Source organism: Thalassophryne amazonica, chromosome 2 (assembly GCF_902500255.1).
Source record: "Thalassophryne amazonica chromosome 2, fThaAma1.1, whole genome shotgun sequence".
NCBI lineage: Eukaryota > Metazoa > Chordata > Actinopteri > Batrachoidiformes > Batrachoididae > Thalassophryne > Thalassophryne amazonica.
Window position 1 is genome coordinate 39,098,152 of NC_047104.1, and position 17,203 is coordinate 39,115,354.

Below are 17,203 nucleotides of genomic sequence, written 5' to 3' on the forward strand. Positions count from 1 at the left end.
TTCCATTTTTTGGGGGGAATCTGTGCATTAGAAAATGCACAGATTCCCATTTTATTAAATTCCCATTTTAAATGGCATTTTTCTCAATTTAACATTTTACGTTTACATTTATTACATTTATGTACTGCCAAATGACAACAAAGCTGCCTCAAGGCATTTCACACAAGTAAGGTCTAATCTTACCAACCCCTTCAGCAAGCACACAGGTGACAGTGGTAAGGAAAAACTCCCTCTGATGATACTGAGGAAGAAACCTCAAGCAGACCAGACTCAAAGGGGTGACCCACTGCTTAGACCATTCTAACAGTTACAAGGTTTTTACAAAGTTTTACAAGTTTTATGAAGTTTGGAAAAAAACAAAACATCAACTGCAACAATTTCAGGCATGGGATTCCACCGTTAGCCCAGCATCCTGCTGTTGGCAGATGCCACTCTTGTGTATTTCCCTCCACACCTCGGACAGAGAGAAAAAGAGCAGAATCAGTCGGCCAGAAAAACCGCACCTAAGGTATAATTCATCAATATTAAATCAACAGGAAAACAGAGAAAATACTAAGGTCGTCGCCAACCGCAAGCCCTAAGCTTCACTAACAGACCACGAATTTAGATAGTGTCATGATCCAGCCCTGTTAGGCCCGGCGGTTATTATTTTGAAGTCTTTTTTCCACATTTGTACTCTGAGCCTTTTGTATTTTTTAATCATGCCATGTATCATAGTCATGCTTCAGCTGGTCTTGTTTCTTGTTGTCGGGTTTTCATGTTCATGTTGTCATTGGTTTTGTTTTTGTCAATTAACCTTGAATTTGTTCACTCTTGGTCACTTAGTTCCTCCAGTCTTAGTTTGATTCTGTTTACTTCATTTCTTGTATTATGCTTTGGTCACCAGTTCAGTTTTCTTTTGAGCATCTTGTATTCATAGCTTAGTTCTGTTGATCACATTTTTGTATTATGCTTTAGTCACAGGTTTTGGTTATTATTTATCTTCTAGTGTTTCTTCTGATTATGTTCTGTTTGTCACTTATTGCTCATCAGTTAGTTCTTTTTATTTATTGCACTATTCTATTTTAGCTCTGTTCTCATGTCGTCCTCATTTGTTTGTGTTCACTCATTACACTAACCATTGTGTCTTTGTCTCACTCTTTTTCTGTCTGCTTTGTATTTTCGTTCACTCCCACTCTTGCACTTGCTCACATGTCTTTGTCTCTTTCATCACTTCACTCTGTGTCTTCCTGCCTTCACTCTCTTGCACTTGCTCACGTGTCTTCCCTGGCCACGCCCCCTTCCAGAACCTTCATCGACACCTGTGTCTTGTTGCACTAGTTACATCACCAGTTATTTAAGCCCTCACAGTCCCTTGCTCGATTGTTGAATGATTTCACTTTCCAGCGCTCATGTCCTTGCCTTGTTTTGCTTTGTATTCAGCCTGCCGGTATCTGACCTTGTTTTGCCCTCGACCTTGTACTTGTCTTTGCCTCTGATTACCTCCACACCGTGTTTTTTGACCACAGCCTGTTTTTTGGACCAAGCCTCAGCCTCATGACTGTCTGTATTTTTGCCATCGCTACTGGACCTCCTGTGTACCGAATCCCAGCTTGTAATTAAACCTTTTTCTTACACCAGTCTGTTTGTGAGAGTTTTGCATTTGTGTCCTGCTCGGTTTGTGCCACGCCTGACATAAAGTTGAGGCAGAGACCTGTTCCATTACTAATAAACTGAATTTTTTTGTTCAGAGCTTGTCTGGTTACCAGGGACTGATTAATGGTGATATCAATGTCCATTGTTCACTGTTGTTACCTATTATCCCTAATTTCCCCCAAAATATTAGCCCTATCAACATTACTTTTTCCCTGTGTTCATCCTTGACCCAAAATACATAAGCATACCAAACAGCAAATGTCAGCTCTCCCCAGTTTCTCCATGATCGTAGTTACAAGCACGCACACATGTACACAGAGGCCACTTCACTTTTAATATATAGATGATTTACCGCCCTCTGCTGGAATGGAGTGTGAGTCCAGAATCTAATTAGCCACATCCATTGTTCATGATGTTATCTAATATCCCTAATTTCTCAAAAAAAAAAGTTTTTAGTCCTATTACGTTTCCATTTTTGCTGCATTCATCCTTGACCAAAAATACATAAGCATACCAAACAGCAAATGTCAGTTCTCCCCAGTTTCTCCGTGATCAAAGTTAAACACACACACTTACACAGAGGCCACTTCGCTGTTAATACATAGATACATGTCTCTGGGTCCTTGGCCTTTGCGATTGAGAGGCACCTAGGAAGAGGTTGTGGAGTCAAGAGGTCACTGGACAGAGGTGTTTGGTGATGTTGATATATTTGCATGTGAACAAAGGTCATGTCTTAAGCTGCTTTAAGTATGTCTCATACCACCAGGGTTCTAGCTAGGCCCATTTTAGTGCCGGGCGAATTATGTGATCACAGCTTCTATCTGTGACAGGGGTAGCCAAGTTTGGTCCTCGAGAGACACATTCCTGACACTCTTAGTTGTCTCCCTGCTCCAACACACCTGAATCCAATGAAAGACTCGTTAGCAGACTTTTAATGAGCCTTTCATTGGATTCAGGTGTGTTGGAGCAGGGAGACAACTAAGAGTGTCAGGAATGTGGCTCTCGAGGACCGAACTTGGCCACCCCTGATCTGTGACATCAGAAAAAAGTGATGAGGAAGTGTGGATTTTTTTATTTATTTTTTCTTAGAAACAGGTACACACATTTCAAATCTGAAAAATGACACAAGGGACTGAAAATATCAGCTATTTTTAAAATAAATATTGTTCCTTCTTGAATATAGTTAGTGTACTGTACATTAGTAGTGTAACATGTTATTAAAATTGTTATTATTATTATTAAAACCATTCACACAAGGAGTAAATAATATAGTCTTACCTGTCTGTTTCAGTGAGATCATCTTCAGTCTGATGAAAAAGTATCCACCTTTACAAAACGACATCTGAAAATAATTCAATTCCTTATGTCCTTGCTGAAGAAAAGTCCATTTGTCACACGGCAGTTTGGTGCCAGGTTATAGTGCTGGCTGTAATCAGTTAATTGCAGCTGATGGATCGAGCCTCTGCTGTTAAGGGAGCCTCCTCTTCTTCCACCGCAGGCCGCTTTGTGCCGCAAGTTGAAAGACTCGCAGTCTCTCACTTGCTCATCTCAGTCTGCACGTGATGAAATTATCCCATGATCCACAAAACAATAAAATAAAGTAAAATAATGTGTAAATACTCTGTTTTGCCTCCATGTCAAGTGGAGAAACCGAAGACACCGTGCGTGCGCGTTCGTCAATATGTGTTCCACCTGCCAATCAAAAGGATTCTGCCAAGGAGAATTAACCGTTCTGACACCGAAAACACCGTGCAGCTCCAACCCGAACCACTCGATAGAAACAGGGCTGTCAGGCGCCTGTAAATATCCATAAATTAATGGGACTATTAAGTTAATGGTTCTCGCACTGATGCCACTTCCTCCTTCTTCTCCAATGTCAGGGCTTGCCTGGAAGTTCCTGGTTTTTGGTGGCACGCAGTTAAAATCTGAATATTTAATCTCTTCAGTAACTGCCGTCCAGGAAAGGATACATTTCAAACTGTTTAATTTTAGTCTTAAATACTCAAAAAAACATTTCATATCGTGCCACCTACAGTAGTGTTCAGAATAATAGTAGTGCTATGTGACTAAAAAGATTAATCAAGGTTTTGAGTATATTTCTTATTGTTACATGGGAAACAAGGTACCAGTAGATTCAGTAGATTCTCACAAATCCAACAAGACCAAGCATTCATGATATGCACACTCTTAAGGCTATGAAATTGTGCTATTAGTAAAAAAAAAAGTAGAAAAGGGGGTGTTCACAATAATAGTAGCATCTGCTGTTGACGCTACAAACTCAAAACTATTATGTTCAAACTGCTTTTTTAGCAATCCCGTGAATCACTAAACTAGTATTTAGTTGTATAACCACAGTTTTTCATGATTTCTTCACATCTGCGAGGCATGGAGTCAACCAACTTGTGGCACCTTTCAGCTGTTATTTCACTCCAAGATTCTTTAACAACATTCCACAATTCATTCACATTTCTTTGTTTTGCTTCAGAAACAGCTTTTTTGATGTCACCCCACAAGTTCTCAATTGGATTTAGGTCCAGAACAAAAACAAAACATTAATTTTGTTGGTTTGGAACCAAGATTTTGCTCGTTTATTAGTGTGCTTGGGGTCATTGTCTTGTTGAAACACCCATTTTAAGGGCATGTCCTCTTCAGCATAAGGCAACATGACCTCTTCAAGTATGTTGACATATCCAAACTGATCCATGATACCTGGTATGCGATATATAGGCCCAACACCATAGTAGGAGAAACATGCCCATATCATGCTGCTTGCCACACCATGCTTCACTGTCTTCACTGTGAACTGTGGCTTGAATTCAGAGTTTGGGGGTCGTCTCACAAACTGTCTGCGGCCCTTGGACCCAAAAAGAACAATTTTACTCTCATCAGTCCAAAAAATATTCCTCCAATTCTCTTTAGGCCAGTTGATGTGTTCTTTGGCAAATTGTAACCTCTTCTGCACATGTCTTTTATTTAACAGAGGGACTTTGCGGGGGATTCTTGCAAATAAATTAGCTTCACACGGGCGTGTTCTAACTGTCACAGCACTTACAGGTAACTCCAGACTGTCTTTAATCATCCTGGAGCTGATCAGTGGGTGAGCCTTTGCCATTCTGGTTATTCTTCTTTCCATTTTGATGGTTGTTTTCCATTTTCTTCCACGCGTCTCTGATTTTTTTGGCCATTTTAAAGCATTGCAGATCATTGTAGATGAACAGCCTATAATTTTTTGCACCTGCGTACAAATTTTCCCCTCTCCAATCAACTTTTTAATCAAACTACACTGTTCTTCTGAACAATGTCTTGAACGTCCCATTTTCCTCAGGCTTTCAAAGAGAAAAGCATGTTCAACAGGTGCTGGCTTCATCCTTAAATAGGGGACACCTGATTCACACCTGTTTGTTTCACAAAACTGATGAACTCACTGACTGAATGCCACACTACTATTATTGTGAACACCCCCTTTTTCTATTTTTTTTTTTTTTTTACTAATAGTCCAATTTCATAGCCTTAAGAGTGCGCATATCATAAATGCTTGGGCTTGTTGGATTTGTGAGAATCTACTGAATCTACTGGTACCTTGTTTCCCATGTAACAATAAGAAATATACTCAAAACCTGGATTAATCTTTTTAGTCACATAGCACTACTATTATTCTGAACACTACTGTACACTTTAAGATTACCAGCAAAGCTGTCTGGTTCAGTCGATTACTTTTTCAGAAACTCAGTTCATGAGTGAACATTAATCATTTATAAAGACTGTTAATACAGTGGTATGTAAAAGTTTGGGCACCCCGGATTATTTCCATGATTTTCCTTTATAAATCATTGGTTGTTTGGATCAGCAATTTCAGTTAAATATATCATATAGCAGATAAACACAGTGATATTTGAGAAGTGAAATGAAGTTTTTAGGATTTACAGAAAGTGTGCAATAATTCTTTAAACAAAATTAGGCAGGTGCATAAATTTGGGCGCCCAACCAAAAAAAAAAAAAAATATCAATATGTAGTAGATCCTCCTTTTGCAGAAATAACAGCCCCTAAACACTTCCTATAGCTTCCAATGAGAGTCTGGATTCTGGTTGAAGGTATTTTGGACCATTCTTCTTTACAAAACATCTCAGGTTTGTTGTGTTCCAAGCATGGACAGCCCGCTTAAAATCACACCACAGATTTTCAATAATATTCAGGTCTGGGGACTGAGATGGCCATTCCAGAACATTGTCCATGTTCCTCTGCATGAATGCCTTAGTTGAATTTGAGCAGTGTTTAGGGTCATTGTCTTGTTGAAAGATCCAACCTTGGCGCAGCTTCAACTTTGTCACTGATTCATTAACACTGTTCTCAAGAATCTGCTGATTTTGACTGTAATCCATGTGACCCACAACTTTAACAAGATTTCCAGTACCTGCACTGGCCACACAGCCCCACAGCATGATGGAACCACCTCCAAATTTTACTTTCAGTAGCAAGTGTTTTTCTTGGAATGCTGTGTTCTTTTTTATGTCCAAATAACTCAGTTTTAGTTTCATCAGTCCACAGCACCTTATTCCAAAATGAAGCTGGCTTGTCCAAATGTGCTTTAGCATACCTTAAGTGACTCTGTTTGTGGTGTGTATGCAGAAAAGGCTTCCTCTGCATTACAGCATCATACAGCATCTCTTTGTGCAAAGTGCGCTGTATATTTGAACGATGCACAGAAACACTATCTGCAGCAAGATCATGTTGTAGGTCTTTGAAGCAGGTCTGTGGGTTGACTGTGACTGTTCTCGCCATCCTTCACATTTCCTCGCTATGTTCCTCATAGTGGAAACTGACAGCTGAAATCTCTGAGATAGCTTTTTGTATCCTTCCCCTAAACCATGATGTTGAACAATCTTTGTTTTCAGGTCATTTGAGAGTTGTTTAGAGGCTCCCATGTTGCCACTCATTAGAAGAGATGCAAAGAGGGGAAACATTTGCAAATGGCCACCTTAAATACCCTTTCTCATGATTGGATTCACCTGTGTAAGGAGGTCAAGGGTCAATGAGCTTACCAAACCAATGATGTGTTCCAATAATTAATGCTAAATGTATTCAAATGAATAAGGGTGCCCAAATTTATGCACCTGCCCAATTTTGTTTACATAATTATTGCACACTTTCTGTAAATACTAGAAACTTCATTTCACTTCTCAAATATCAGTGTGTTCATCTGTTATATGCAAGGTTGGGTAGGATCATCCAAAAGTAATCAGATTACAAGTAATCCAAATGTATGTACATACTTACATGTAATCCACATATATTCTTTCAAAGTAATCCTACCCAACCTTGGTTATATGTTATATTTAACTGAAATTTCTGATCCAGACAACCAATGATTTATAAAGAGAAATCATGAAAATTATCAGGGCTCCCCAGAGTTTTGCATACAACTGTATAACTCAGCCAAGCAGGTAGCAAACATAAACATTATATTTTGTTGACAAATATACCTAATTTATCCAATGTAAATTATCCCTTACCACTGTCCTGTTTTTCCTTTTCTTCCTCTTCTTTATTTTCTGGCTTCCTGACATATAACTCTTCTTCATGACGATTGTCTTTTTCCGGTGTCCCGAGTCCCATTGAAATGAACTAGTACCCTTAGAGATGAGCTCCACCACCGCAACTGCGCTGCGCATGCATATCTCTTTCTACTCCAGACTTTACACTTCACCTGTTGAATGAGCTACATCCACGTGGCTGGCTACTGTGGGAAGGACACCCTTGAGGGGGATTCTGATACCAGTGTCACTGCACTTTCCTGCATTGACTGTCACAGAATTTAAAGGCGCGCTCATGCCTTCTGTTGTTGAATAAAATTCATAACCAGTCATTGTATGGGGGCTCCAGGCTAGGTGTCGGGGCACCAGGCAATTGATTGGTTTGCTTGGCCTTGTTGTAAGAGGCCTGCGTGTGGTTTGGAACCTTGGTTCTCTGGCACCTTTTGCTCGCTCAGCAGTCAGAAACTTGAGTGTTGTTTGATCATTCCCTCAATTTTGACACGTTAATAATATTGCCCATATGAGCAGCACTGTGTCCAGGGCTAAATTGGAGATGATTATTCATGCATTTCTCTCCTTGCATCTCGACTACTGTAACTCGTTCTCACACGGCACTAAGGAAGGACAACAAAGCCCAAACGAAACAAGAAATCTGGACATTTGTTGACTTTTGTTGGCACCATTTAACCTTCACACAGCTTCGTTCCTACATCTGGCACTTCATCAGGATTTTTTAACTGTTAAAAAATTTGAACGAATGCCGCCGAAAACCACAATTCATTCCGTATTTCATTTGGCTGATGTTCTTGACGGTTTCTTATTGTTTGCCTAGTTTTTGTAATGTTATAGCATTTAGTTTGACTTTGTTTGTTCAGCTGAATGTTTCCATACAGTATAGAAGCTGGTTTGGGAGTGCGGCAATGGAGGAGAGATGCAACTCCTCCGTGCTGGTGTGTATGGTGTGGGGCTTCTGCCGCTGCGTGTGATGGGGTGAGTGCAGGTGCTGTCATGCCGTGGTGCTGGCCGGCCAGGAACAATTTGTCGCCCTCCACCGCCAGTGCATGGCAGTCCATGATTGTGGTGTTGGCCAGCGCTGCGCGCACCTGAGGAGACAGTTGCTGCACAAAAAGTCTGGCCGGTGTCTTCTCAGGAGCTGCAGCATTCTGTCCATGAACTCTGAAGTGCTTGCTGTCCTCCAGCCCATGCAGAGAGAAGAGCCTGCTGGCCCTTTCAGTCTGACAGTGCAAAAGATTTGAGGAGGTGATCCTTGATGGCTGTGTATTTGTACCCAGTGGGGGAGCTTTGCAGGAACACGATCAGACTCATTGCCGTGGAGCTGCTGAGGCCCAGCATGACATAATAATATTTTGTGTCGTCTGCTGTGATCTCTCAGAGCAAACTGCTCTTCTATTTGTGCAAACCAGGCAGCAGTTTACAGGGTGGTTGCCGCCTAGGACCCAGGGTGGTTTCTGTGATGTTCTGGATGTAGCAAAGCACAACACTTGTATGGAACAATTAGTAGCAAAAGTATTTGCAAATGTGTATTTCGATCTGTATGTGTGTACCCAGTCCACATAATTCACTGCTATAGTATGTCATCTAATTGAGTTCATGCTTGTTTTATGCATTATTATTAGATTTTTTTATTTAAATTTCTCAATTTCCTTATTTTATTTCATATGTATCTTGTTTTTCTGATGTGAATTAATTTTGCTACCTTTTCTCCAGCCTTAATTTTGTGCAGAATTTGCCAGAACAGGAAAGCAATATTCAGATAGAACAGTAAATATGGTGGTATGACAGCAATTTGTTATAACTTTAACTGTATGCATTTGTTACAAAAGGAAGAAAATTAATATGCAAAAACTTTGAATCATTTGCCATTTAAATGGTCATGACATTGTAATTGTCCCTGCTTGAGATATTGTGGTCTACCAACATGAAGAACCACTAAATAAAAATCTTCATTACAGTGCTGCGTAGAGCCAGTACAACGCTCTGAGACACAGCATTGTGGAGGTTCAAAGCACCTGACAGGCTCAGCAAAATGATGTCATAGATTATTGTCTGCTCGCTCAACACCAACACACATGCTTCCAACATTAATCGTCCTCCGTGTGTCCACAGCAACACCAATAAACTTCTCAGCACCCTGAACTCATCGTCTCAAATGACCACTGGCCTCTTTATTCAGAGGAACAGTAACAGAAGAAAGCTCGTTAACTCCGATCATAACTGCCCGAGACAAACACCCAAACACTGTGAATCATTTTTTACAGGCGGACGGAGAGAAGGCGACGTCTGGGCTCCGGCCAGTGAGCAGGGAGAAATATTTCACCGCAGATATCCATCTATCACCCAAATCACATTTCACCGCTAGGTCACGCTTTAAATGCAATAGCAGATGACGCAAGCATCATCTTACAAACACGCAGCGTGCCACCGTATCCTCTGTTCATAGGTTATACATTTATGAGACTGTAGACGCAAAAGTCTCACGCACATACAGTACACACACACACACACACACTGGGTAGCCCAGGATTACCACGGTGTTCATTGATTTTCAGTGTTTTCACTGACGTCAGAAGTATGCTGATGACCCGGATGTTTGGCCATCGTGGAGGCACTGGTAAGTAAATGAGATGGTGAAAACACACCTTTTACTCCTTCAGATGGTGAAAGTTCATGAGAACGTTGCAAAACTTTGTGAGACAGCTATGAGATATAGAGATGGACAAAGCAGTGAAGTATGGTTATAATATGAGATGAAGATGAAATTAATTAGTGAAGATCTGTACAAAATGATAGCATTGACTTGTTCTGAGAGTTCACTGCCGAGTGTTATGTATGTGGATGTGAATTATTTATTATTTTCACCGAGCACCTATACATCAGAGGACTTGAAAAATCACAAAAGCTTGGATGTGTTATAACCAGTTTGCTTGGAGGAGGGGTCGGAGAAAAACTGTCATGGATCACAGGGAGCAAATGCCTTAAAAGCGCAAAGGTAGTCTGGCAGTTTGTTAGTAGTAGTGCCTAGTTTGTACACATGTACAATATATGTAGTGAGACGGAACTGATCACATGTACTTTTATCTTTTTTCCTTCCTTTACTGCTCATTTTTTTATGTTAATTTAAAATCAAATTATAACGCAACACTAAAATACCCCAATGCAACCAAAAGGGTGTAGGTAGAAGCAAAGCTTATACACCTACCCCTTTTATCTCAGCAAGTTTTACTTGTCACAACAAAACCAAACCAAAACAAAGTGAGCATCTTAAAATAATCAACAAACTCAAATTACTTATCATATCCACACCAATAACAGCACACATTGCATAATCCCCCCCCCCCCCAAAAAATACAAAAATACAAAATCAATAACTTAATTATCCATACTTTAACCAACAGCTATATCGTCCTTCAAACATGAATTGAATTTTCAGAAAATTCACAAAATTTAGACAATTTTCACATATTCAAAAAACATCAGTTCCTTATATTGGCCTATAAACTGATTGACATTTGGACATCGCTTGAGTTCCTTTGTCAGATTATTCCATTTTAGGGCCACAAGTAGAAACACAAAAGCCTTTCCTGGTTGTCCTAACGCCAGCAATTTTAAAATGATACAAGCCCCTTACATTTTCCCTTTCTCTCCTTGAAAAATTCTTGAATTCTGAGGGACAGTTGCTTATTTTTCAGTTTATACATTAATTTCATGCTTAAATGTAACTATCGTGAAGTTTTAATATTTTAGATTTAATAAACAATGAATTGGTGTGATCTCGATAACCTACATTGTGAATCGTTCTTAATGCTCTTTTTTGAAGAATGAATAATGATTGCAATGTAGTTTTATAATTATTTCCCCAAACGTCAGCACAGTAAGCCAAGTAGGGAGCAACCAATGAACAGTACAAAGAATGAAATGCTTTGCAATAAAGAACATGCCTTACCTTATTTACTACTGCAATACTTTTTGACACTTTGTTTTGAATATGTTGAATATGAGCTTTCCAATTAATTCTTTCATCAATAATAACACCTAAGAACTTATTTTCTTTGACACACTTTATGATTACCCCTTGTATATTTAACTGAATTTGTATGTCTTTATTGTAATTCCCAAATAACATTATTTTAGTTTTAGACAAATTTAGTGATAATTTATTAATATCAAACCATCTTTTTAACTTTATCATTCTAATATGTAAATCGGACAATAATTGCTGCAGATTTTCTCCTGAATAAAACAGGTTTGTATCATCTGCAAAAAGAACTGCCTTAAACAGATACGAAACTTTACATAAATCATTAATGTACAGAATAAATCATTTTGGTCCCAACACAGAACCCAGAGGAAGCCCACAAATGTTGTCCAGATACGAAGAGCAGCAATCCCTGAGGTTAACGAACTGTTTCCGGTTTTGTAAGTAATTTTTAATCCAGTTCAAAGCCACTCCTCTGATCCCGTACAGTTCCATCTATTGAAATAATATGCTGTGATCTATTGTATCAAAAGCCTTTCTCAGGTCAGTAAATAAACCTATTACTATTTCCCTTTCATCCACATGACTACTGATCTCTTCTGCTGAACTGAGCAGAGCCAGTGCAATGGACCTACCTGCTCTAAATGTTGCGAAAGTGTAGTGACACGGACCCACAACAGGGGGTGCAAATGAACGGTCAATAGATGAGCCAAAAAGTAACAATTTAATGTTGTGAATGTGCACAACGAACATACAGACAATCACAGAATATCAGAACAGTCAATACACAGAGGTGACGTGTGGGCAGGCTCGAGGATAGAAGACGTCTGTCCTGAGAAGAGCCGGAACCACACGATTTCCGCCGCCCCAGAACCTGGTGAATACTGGAGCCGCCAAGTCCCGAATTCCCAGGTGATCACCGTCCCCGACTGTCGGATCTGGTACTGCTGGCGAAGAACAAAGACAGTCAAGTGTGGGTGTGTGTACACCCAGTAACAACAATGGTGGGAATGCCACCTCCACCTCTCATTCAATATGTTGCAGCGGTCTCAGCTGAAAAGGAGCGCCGTCTTGCACAGCCTCCTCACAAACGACCGGTTCTCCTGCAAATTCTCACAATAACAGAGTTACAAATCTCACAAAAAGGCCGAGAGTATTACCTCCTATGAAGTATGATATCTCGGCAACGAGGTGGAGATGACGTCTGGTCTTTATGGAGTGAGATGATGTTGAGTAGATGGGTGACAGCTGTCAAGAGGTAATGAGTGACAGCTGTCACCCCGGCTGTGTCCATGGCGGCAGCGCCCTCTCGTGCCTGAAGCCCGCACTTCAGGCAGGGCGCCCTCTGGTGGTGGGCCAGCAGTACCTCCTCTTCTGGCAGCCCACACAACAGGACCCCCCCCCTCAACGGGCGTCTCCTGGCGCCCGACCAGGTTTGTCGGGGTGTCGGCGGTAGAAGTCGGCCAGGAGGGCCGGATCCAGGATGAAGCTCCTCTTCACCCAGGAGTGTTCTTCGGGTCCATACCCCTCCCAGTCCACCAAGTACTGGAACCCCCGACCCATCCGACGGACGTCCAGGAGCCGGCGCACCTTCCAAGCCGGCTCCCCGTCGATGATCCAAGCAGGAGGCGGCGCCGGTCCGGGAGCACAGAGGGGTGAGGTGTGGTGAGGTTTGATGCGGGACATGTGGAAAACCGGATGGATCCGCAGTGAAGCCGGGAGTTGGAGCTTCGGCAGGACTGAGGACTTTGAGGATCCTGAAGGGGCCAATGTACCTGTCCTGAAGTTTTGGGGAGTCCACCTGGAGGGGGATGTCCTTCGTGGAAAGCCACACCTCCTGCCCGGGCTGGTAAGCAGGGGCCGGGGATCGCCGGCGGTCTGCATGGGTCTTCGCCCTCGTCCGGGCCTTCAACAAGGCAGAACGGGCGGAGTGCCACACCCGACGGCACTTCCGCAGGTGGGCCTGGACCGAGGGCACACCGACCTCACCCTCCACCACGGGAAACAACGGGGGCTGATACCCCAAACACACCTCAAATGGGGAGAGGCCGGTGGCAGAAGACACCTGGCTGTTATGCGCATACTCGATCCAGGCCAGATGGTTACTCCAGGCCGTCAGGTGCGCGGATGTGACGGAGGGTCTGTTCCAAGTCCTGGTTGGCCCGCTCTGCCTGTCCGTTCGTCTGTGGATGGTACCCGGACGAGAGGCTCACGGTGGCCCCCAGTTCCCTGCAGAAGCTCCTCCAGACGTGTGAGGAGAACTGGGGACCACGATCGGAGACGATATCGGAGGGTATCCCATGCAGACGGACGACGTGGTGGACCAGGAGGTCTGCTGTCTCCTGGGCTGTTGGGAGCTTCGGGAGGGCCACGAAGTGGGCCGCCTTGGAGAATCGGTCCACTATCGTGAAGATGGTGGTGTTGCCCTGGGACGGCGGGAGGCCCGTGACGAAATCCAGGCCGATGTGGGACCAGGGGCGATGAGGCACCGGCAGCGGCTGGAGGAGTCCTTGGGCCTTCTTATGTACTGCCTTGCCCCTGGCACAGGTGGTGCAGGCCTGGATATATTCCCGGACGTCAGCCTCCATAGACGCCCACCAGAAGTGCTGCCGGACAACTGCCACGGTCCTTCGCACCCCTGGATGACAGGAGAGCTTGGAACCGTGACAGAAGTCCAAGACTGCAGCTCTGGCCTCTGGTGGGACGTACTGACGGTTCTTCGGACCGGTTCCAGGGTCCGGGCTCCGTGCCAGGGCCTCCCGGACGGTCTTCTCCACGTCCCAGGTGAGGGTGGCCACGATAGTGGACTCCGGAATGATGGGCTCCGGTGGATCCGACAGCTCTGTTTTGACTTCGTCTTCGTGTACCCGGGACAAGGCATCCGATCTCTGGTTCTTGGTCCCGGGGCGATAGGTGATCCGGAAGTCGAAACGCCCGAAGAACAGTGACCAGCGGGCTTGCCTGGGGTTCAGCCGCTTGGCGGTCCTGATATACTAAAGATTCCGATGGTCAGTGAAAACCGTGAATGGCACAGACGCTCCCTCCAACAGGTGTCTCCACTCCTCAAGAGCCTCTTTCACCGCAAGGAGTTCTTGATTGCCGACGTCATAATTCCGTTCAGCCGGGGTCAACCTGCGGGAAAAGTAGGCACATGGGTGAAGAACCTTATCGGTCTCTCCGCTCTGGGACAGCACGGCTCCTATCCCTGAGTCAGAGGCGTCCACTTCAACCATGAACTGGCGGCTAGGGTCGGGCTGCACCAAAACTGGCGCAGTAGAGAACCGTTGTTTCAACTCCTTGAACGCGGCTTCGCACCGATCCGACCAGGTGAAGGGGACTTTTGGAGAGGTCAGGGCTGTCAGGGGGCTAACTACCTGACTGTAGCCCTTAATGAACCTCCTATAGAAATTAGCAAAGCCGAGGAACTGTTGCAGCTTCCTACGGCTTGTTGGTTGGGGCCAATCTCTCACCGCCGCAACCTTGGCCGGATCAGGAGCGACGGAGTTGGAGGAGATGATGAACCCCAGGAAGGACAAAGAGGTGCGGTGGAACTCAACACTTCTCGCCCTTCACAAACAGCCGGTTCTCCAACAACCGCTGCAGGACCTGACGTACATGCCGGACATGAGTCTCAGGATCCGGAGAAAAGATGAGTATATCGTCTAGATATACGAAGACGAACCGGTGCAGGAAATCCCGCAAGACATCATTAACTAATGCTTGGAACGTCGCGGGGGCGTTGGTGAGGCCGAACGGCATGACCAGGTACTCAAAGTGACCTAACGGGGTGTTAAATGCCGTCTTCCATTCGTCTCCCTTCCGGATCCGAACCAGGTGATACGCATTCCTAAGATCCAGCTTAGTAAAGATTTTGGCTCCATGCAGGGGGGTGAACACGGAATCTAACAATGGCAACGGGTATCGGTTGCGAACCGTAATCTCATTCAGCCCCCTGTAATCAATACATGGACGAAGTCCGCCATCTTTCTTGCCCACAAAAAAGAAACGTGCCCCCATCGGGGAGGTGGAGTTCCGGATCAGCCCGGCAGCTAATGAGTCCCGGATGTAGGTCTCCATTGATTCGCGCTCAGGTCGTGAGAGGTTGTACAGCCTGCTGGACGGGAACTCAGCGCCTGGAACCAAATCAATGGCACAATCGTACGGACGGTGCGGGGGAAGGGTGAGTGCCAGATCCTTGCTGAAGACGTCAGCAAGATCGTGGTACTCAACCGGCACTGCCGTCAGATTGGGAGGGACTTTGACCTCCTCCTTAGCCTGTGAACCGGGAGGAACCGAGGATCCTAAACACCCCCGATGGCAGGTTTCGCTCCACTGAACCACCACCCCAGACGGCCAATCAATCCGGGGATTGTGCTTCAACATCCATGGGATGCCCAAAATCACGCGGGAGGTAGAAGGAGTCACAAAAAACTCAATCTCCTCCCGATGGTTTCCAGACACTACCAGAGTTACTGGTTGTGTCTTGTGTGTGAGTAAAGGGAGGAGGGTGCCATCTAGTGCCTGCACCTGCAATGGCGAAGGAAGCGCCACCAGAGGGAGCCCTACCTCCCTTGCCCATCTGCTGTCTAGCAGATTCCCTTCTGACCCTGTGTCCACCAGTGCTCGGGCTTGAAGGGTTAAATCCCCGCTCAGGATTGTGACTGGGAGTCGTGTGGCAATTTGTGTGTGTGTCTCACTTGAATGGTTTGACCCCTCCATAGCCCAGTCTCTAAGGGCGGTTGTTGTCGTTTTGGCTGTTTGGGGCAGTTTCTCTGTGTGTGCTCAGTTGAGCTGCAGAGAAAACACTCTCCACGGATCAGCCTCCCCATTTTGGCCCTGTGCGTTTCCCTAACAACGTCAGCAGGGGGAGCTGTTGCCCCACAAAGCACTGCGGCTGTGGAGCGTGGGGAGGGCGGCGCCTTATCGAACCCAGAAGGGAGAGGGGCGGCGCGTATCCGGTCACGTCCTTCGCCTCGCTCCCGATGGCATTCCTCCAACCGATTGTCTAACCATATAACGAGATCGATAAGCCCATCTAAATCCCGCGGTTCCTCCTTAGCTACCAGCTGCTCCTTCAGAACCAACGACAGTCCGTTTACGAAGGTGGCGCGGAGCGCAACATTATTCCAGCCAGACCTCGCAGCCGCGATGCGGAAGTTGACTGCATAAGCGGCTGCGCTCTCGCGTCCCTGTCTCATTGACAGCAGCACAGTTGAAGCGGTCTCTCCTCTGTTAGGGTGATCAAACACTGTTCTGAACTCCCCCACAAACCCAGTGTATGCTGATAACAACTGTGAGTTCTGTTCCCAGAGCGCCGTAGCCCAGGCGCGTGCTTTACCCCGAAGCAGAGCAATCACATAAGCTATTTTACTAGCATCTGACGCGTACATGACGGGACGTTGTGCGAAGACGAGCGAACACTGCATAAGAAAGTCCGCGCACGTCTCCACACAACCTCCGTATGGCTCAGGAGGGCTTATGTATGCTTCAGGGGATGGTGGGAGGGGTTGTTGAACCACCACTGGAACGTTTATATCCTGCACAGGGTCAGCAGGAGGACGAGCTGCAGCAGCGCTCTGAGCGCTCGCCGCCATCTGTGCGGAGAGAGCCTCCACCCTGCGGTTCAGGAGGATGTTTTGCTCAGTCATTTGATCCAACCGAGCCGTAAAGGCGGTGAGAATGTGCTGCAGCTCACCAATCACGTCTCCTGCAGACGCCTGCGCTCCCTGCTCTCCCATTGGTCGTTCAACAGCCGGGGTGACGCCCCTCGGAGTCCATGACGCTGGCCGAGATATCCTGTTGGGAAAGTGTAGTGACACGGACCCACAACAGGGGGCGCAAATGAACGGTCAATAGATGAGCCAAAAAGTAACAATTTAATGTTGTGAATGTGCACAACGAACATACAGACAATCACAGAATATCAGAACAGTCAATACACAGAGGTGACGTGTGGGCAGGCTCGAGGATAGAAGACGTCTGTCCTGAGAAGAGCCGGAACCACACGATTTCCGCCGCCCCCAGAACCTGGTGAATACT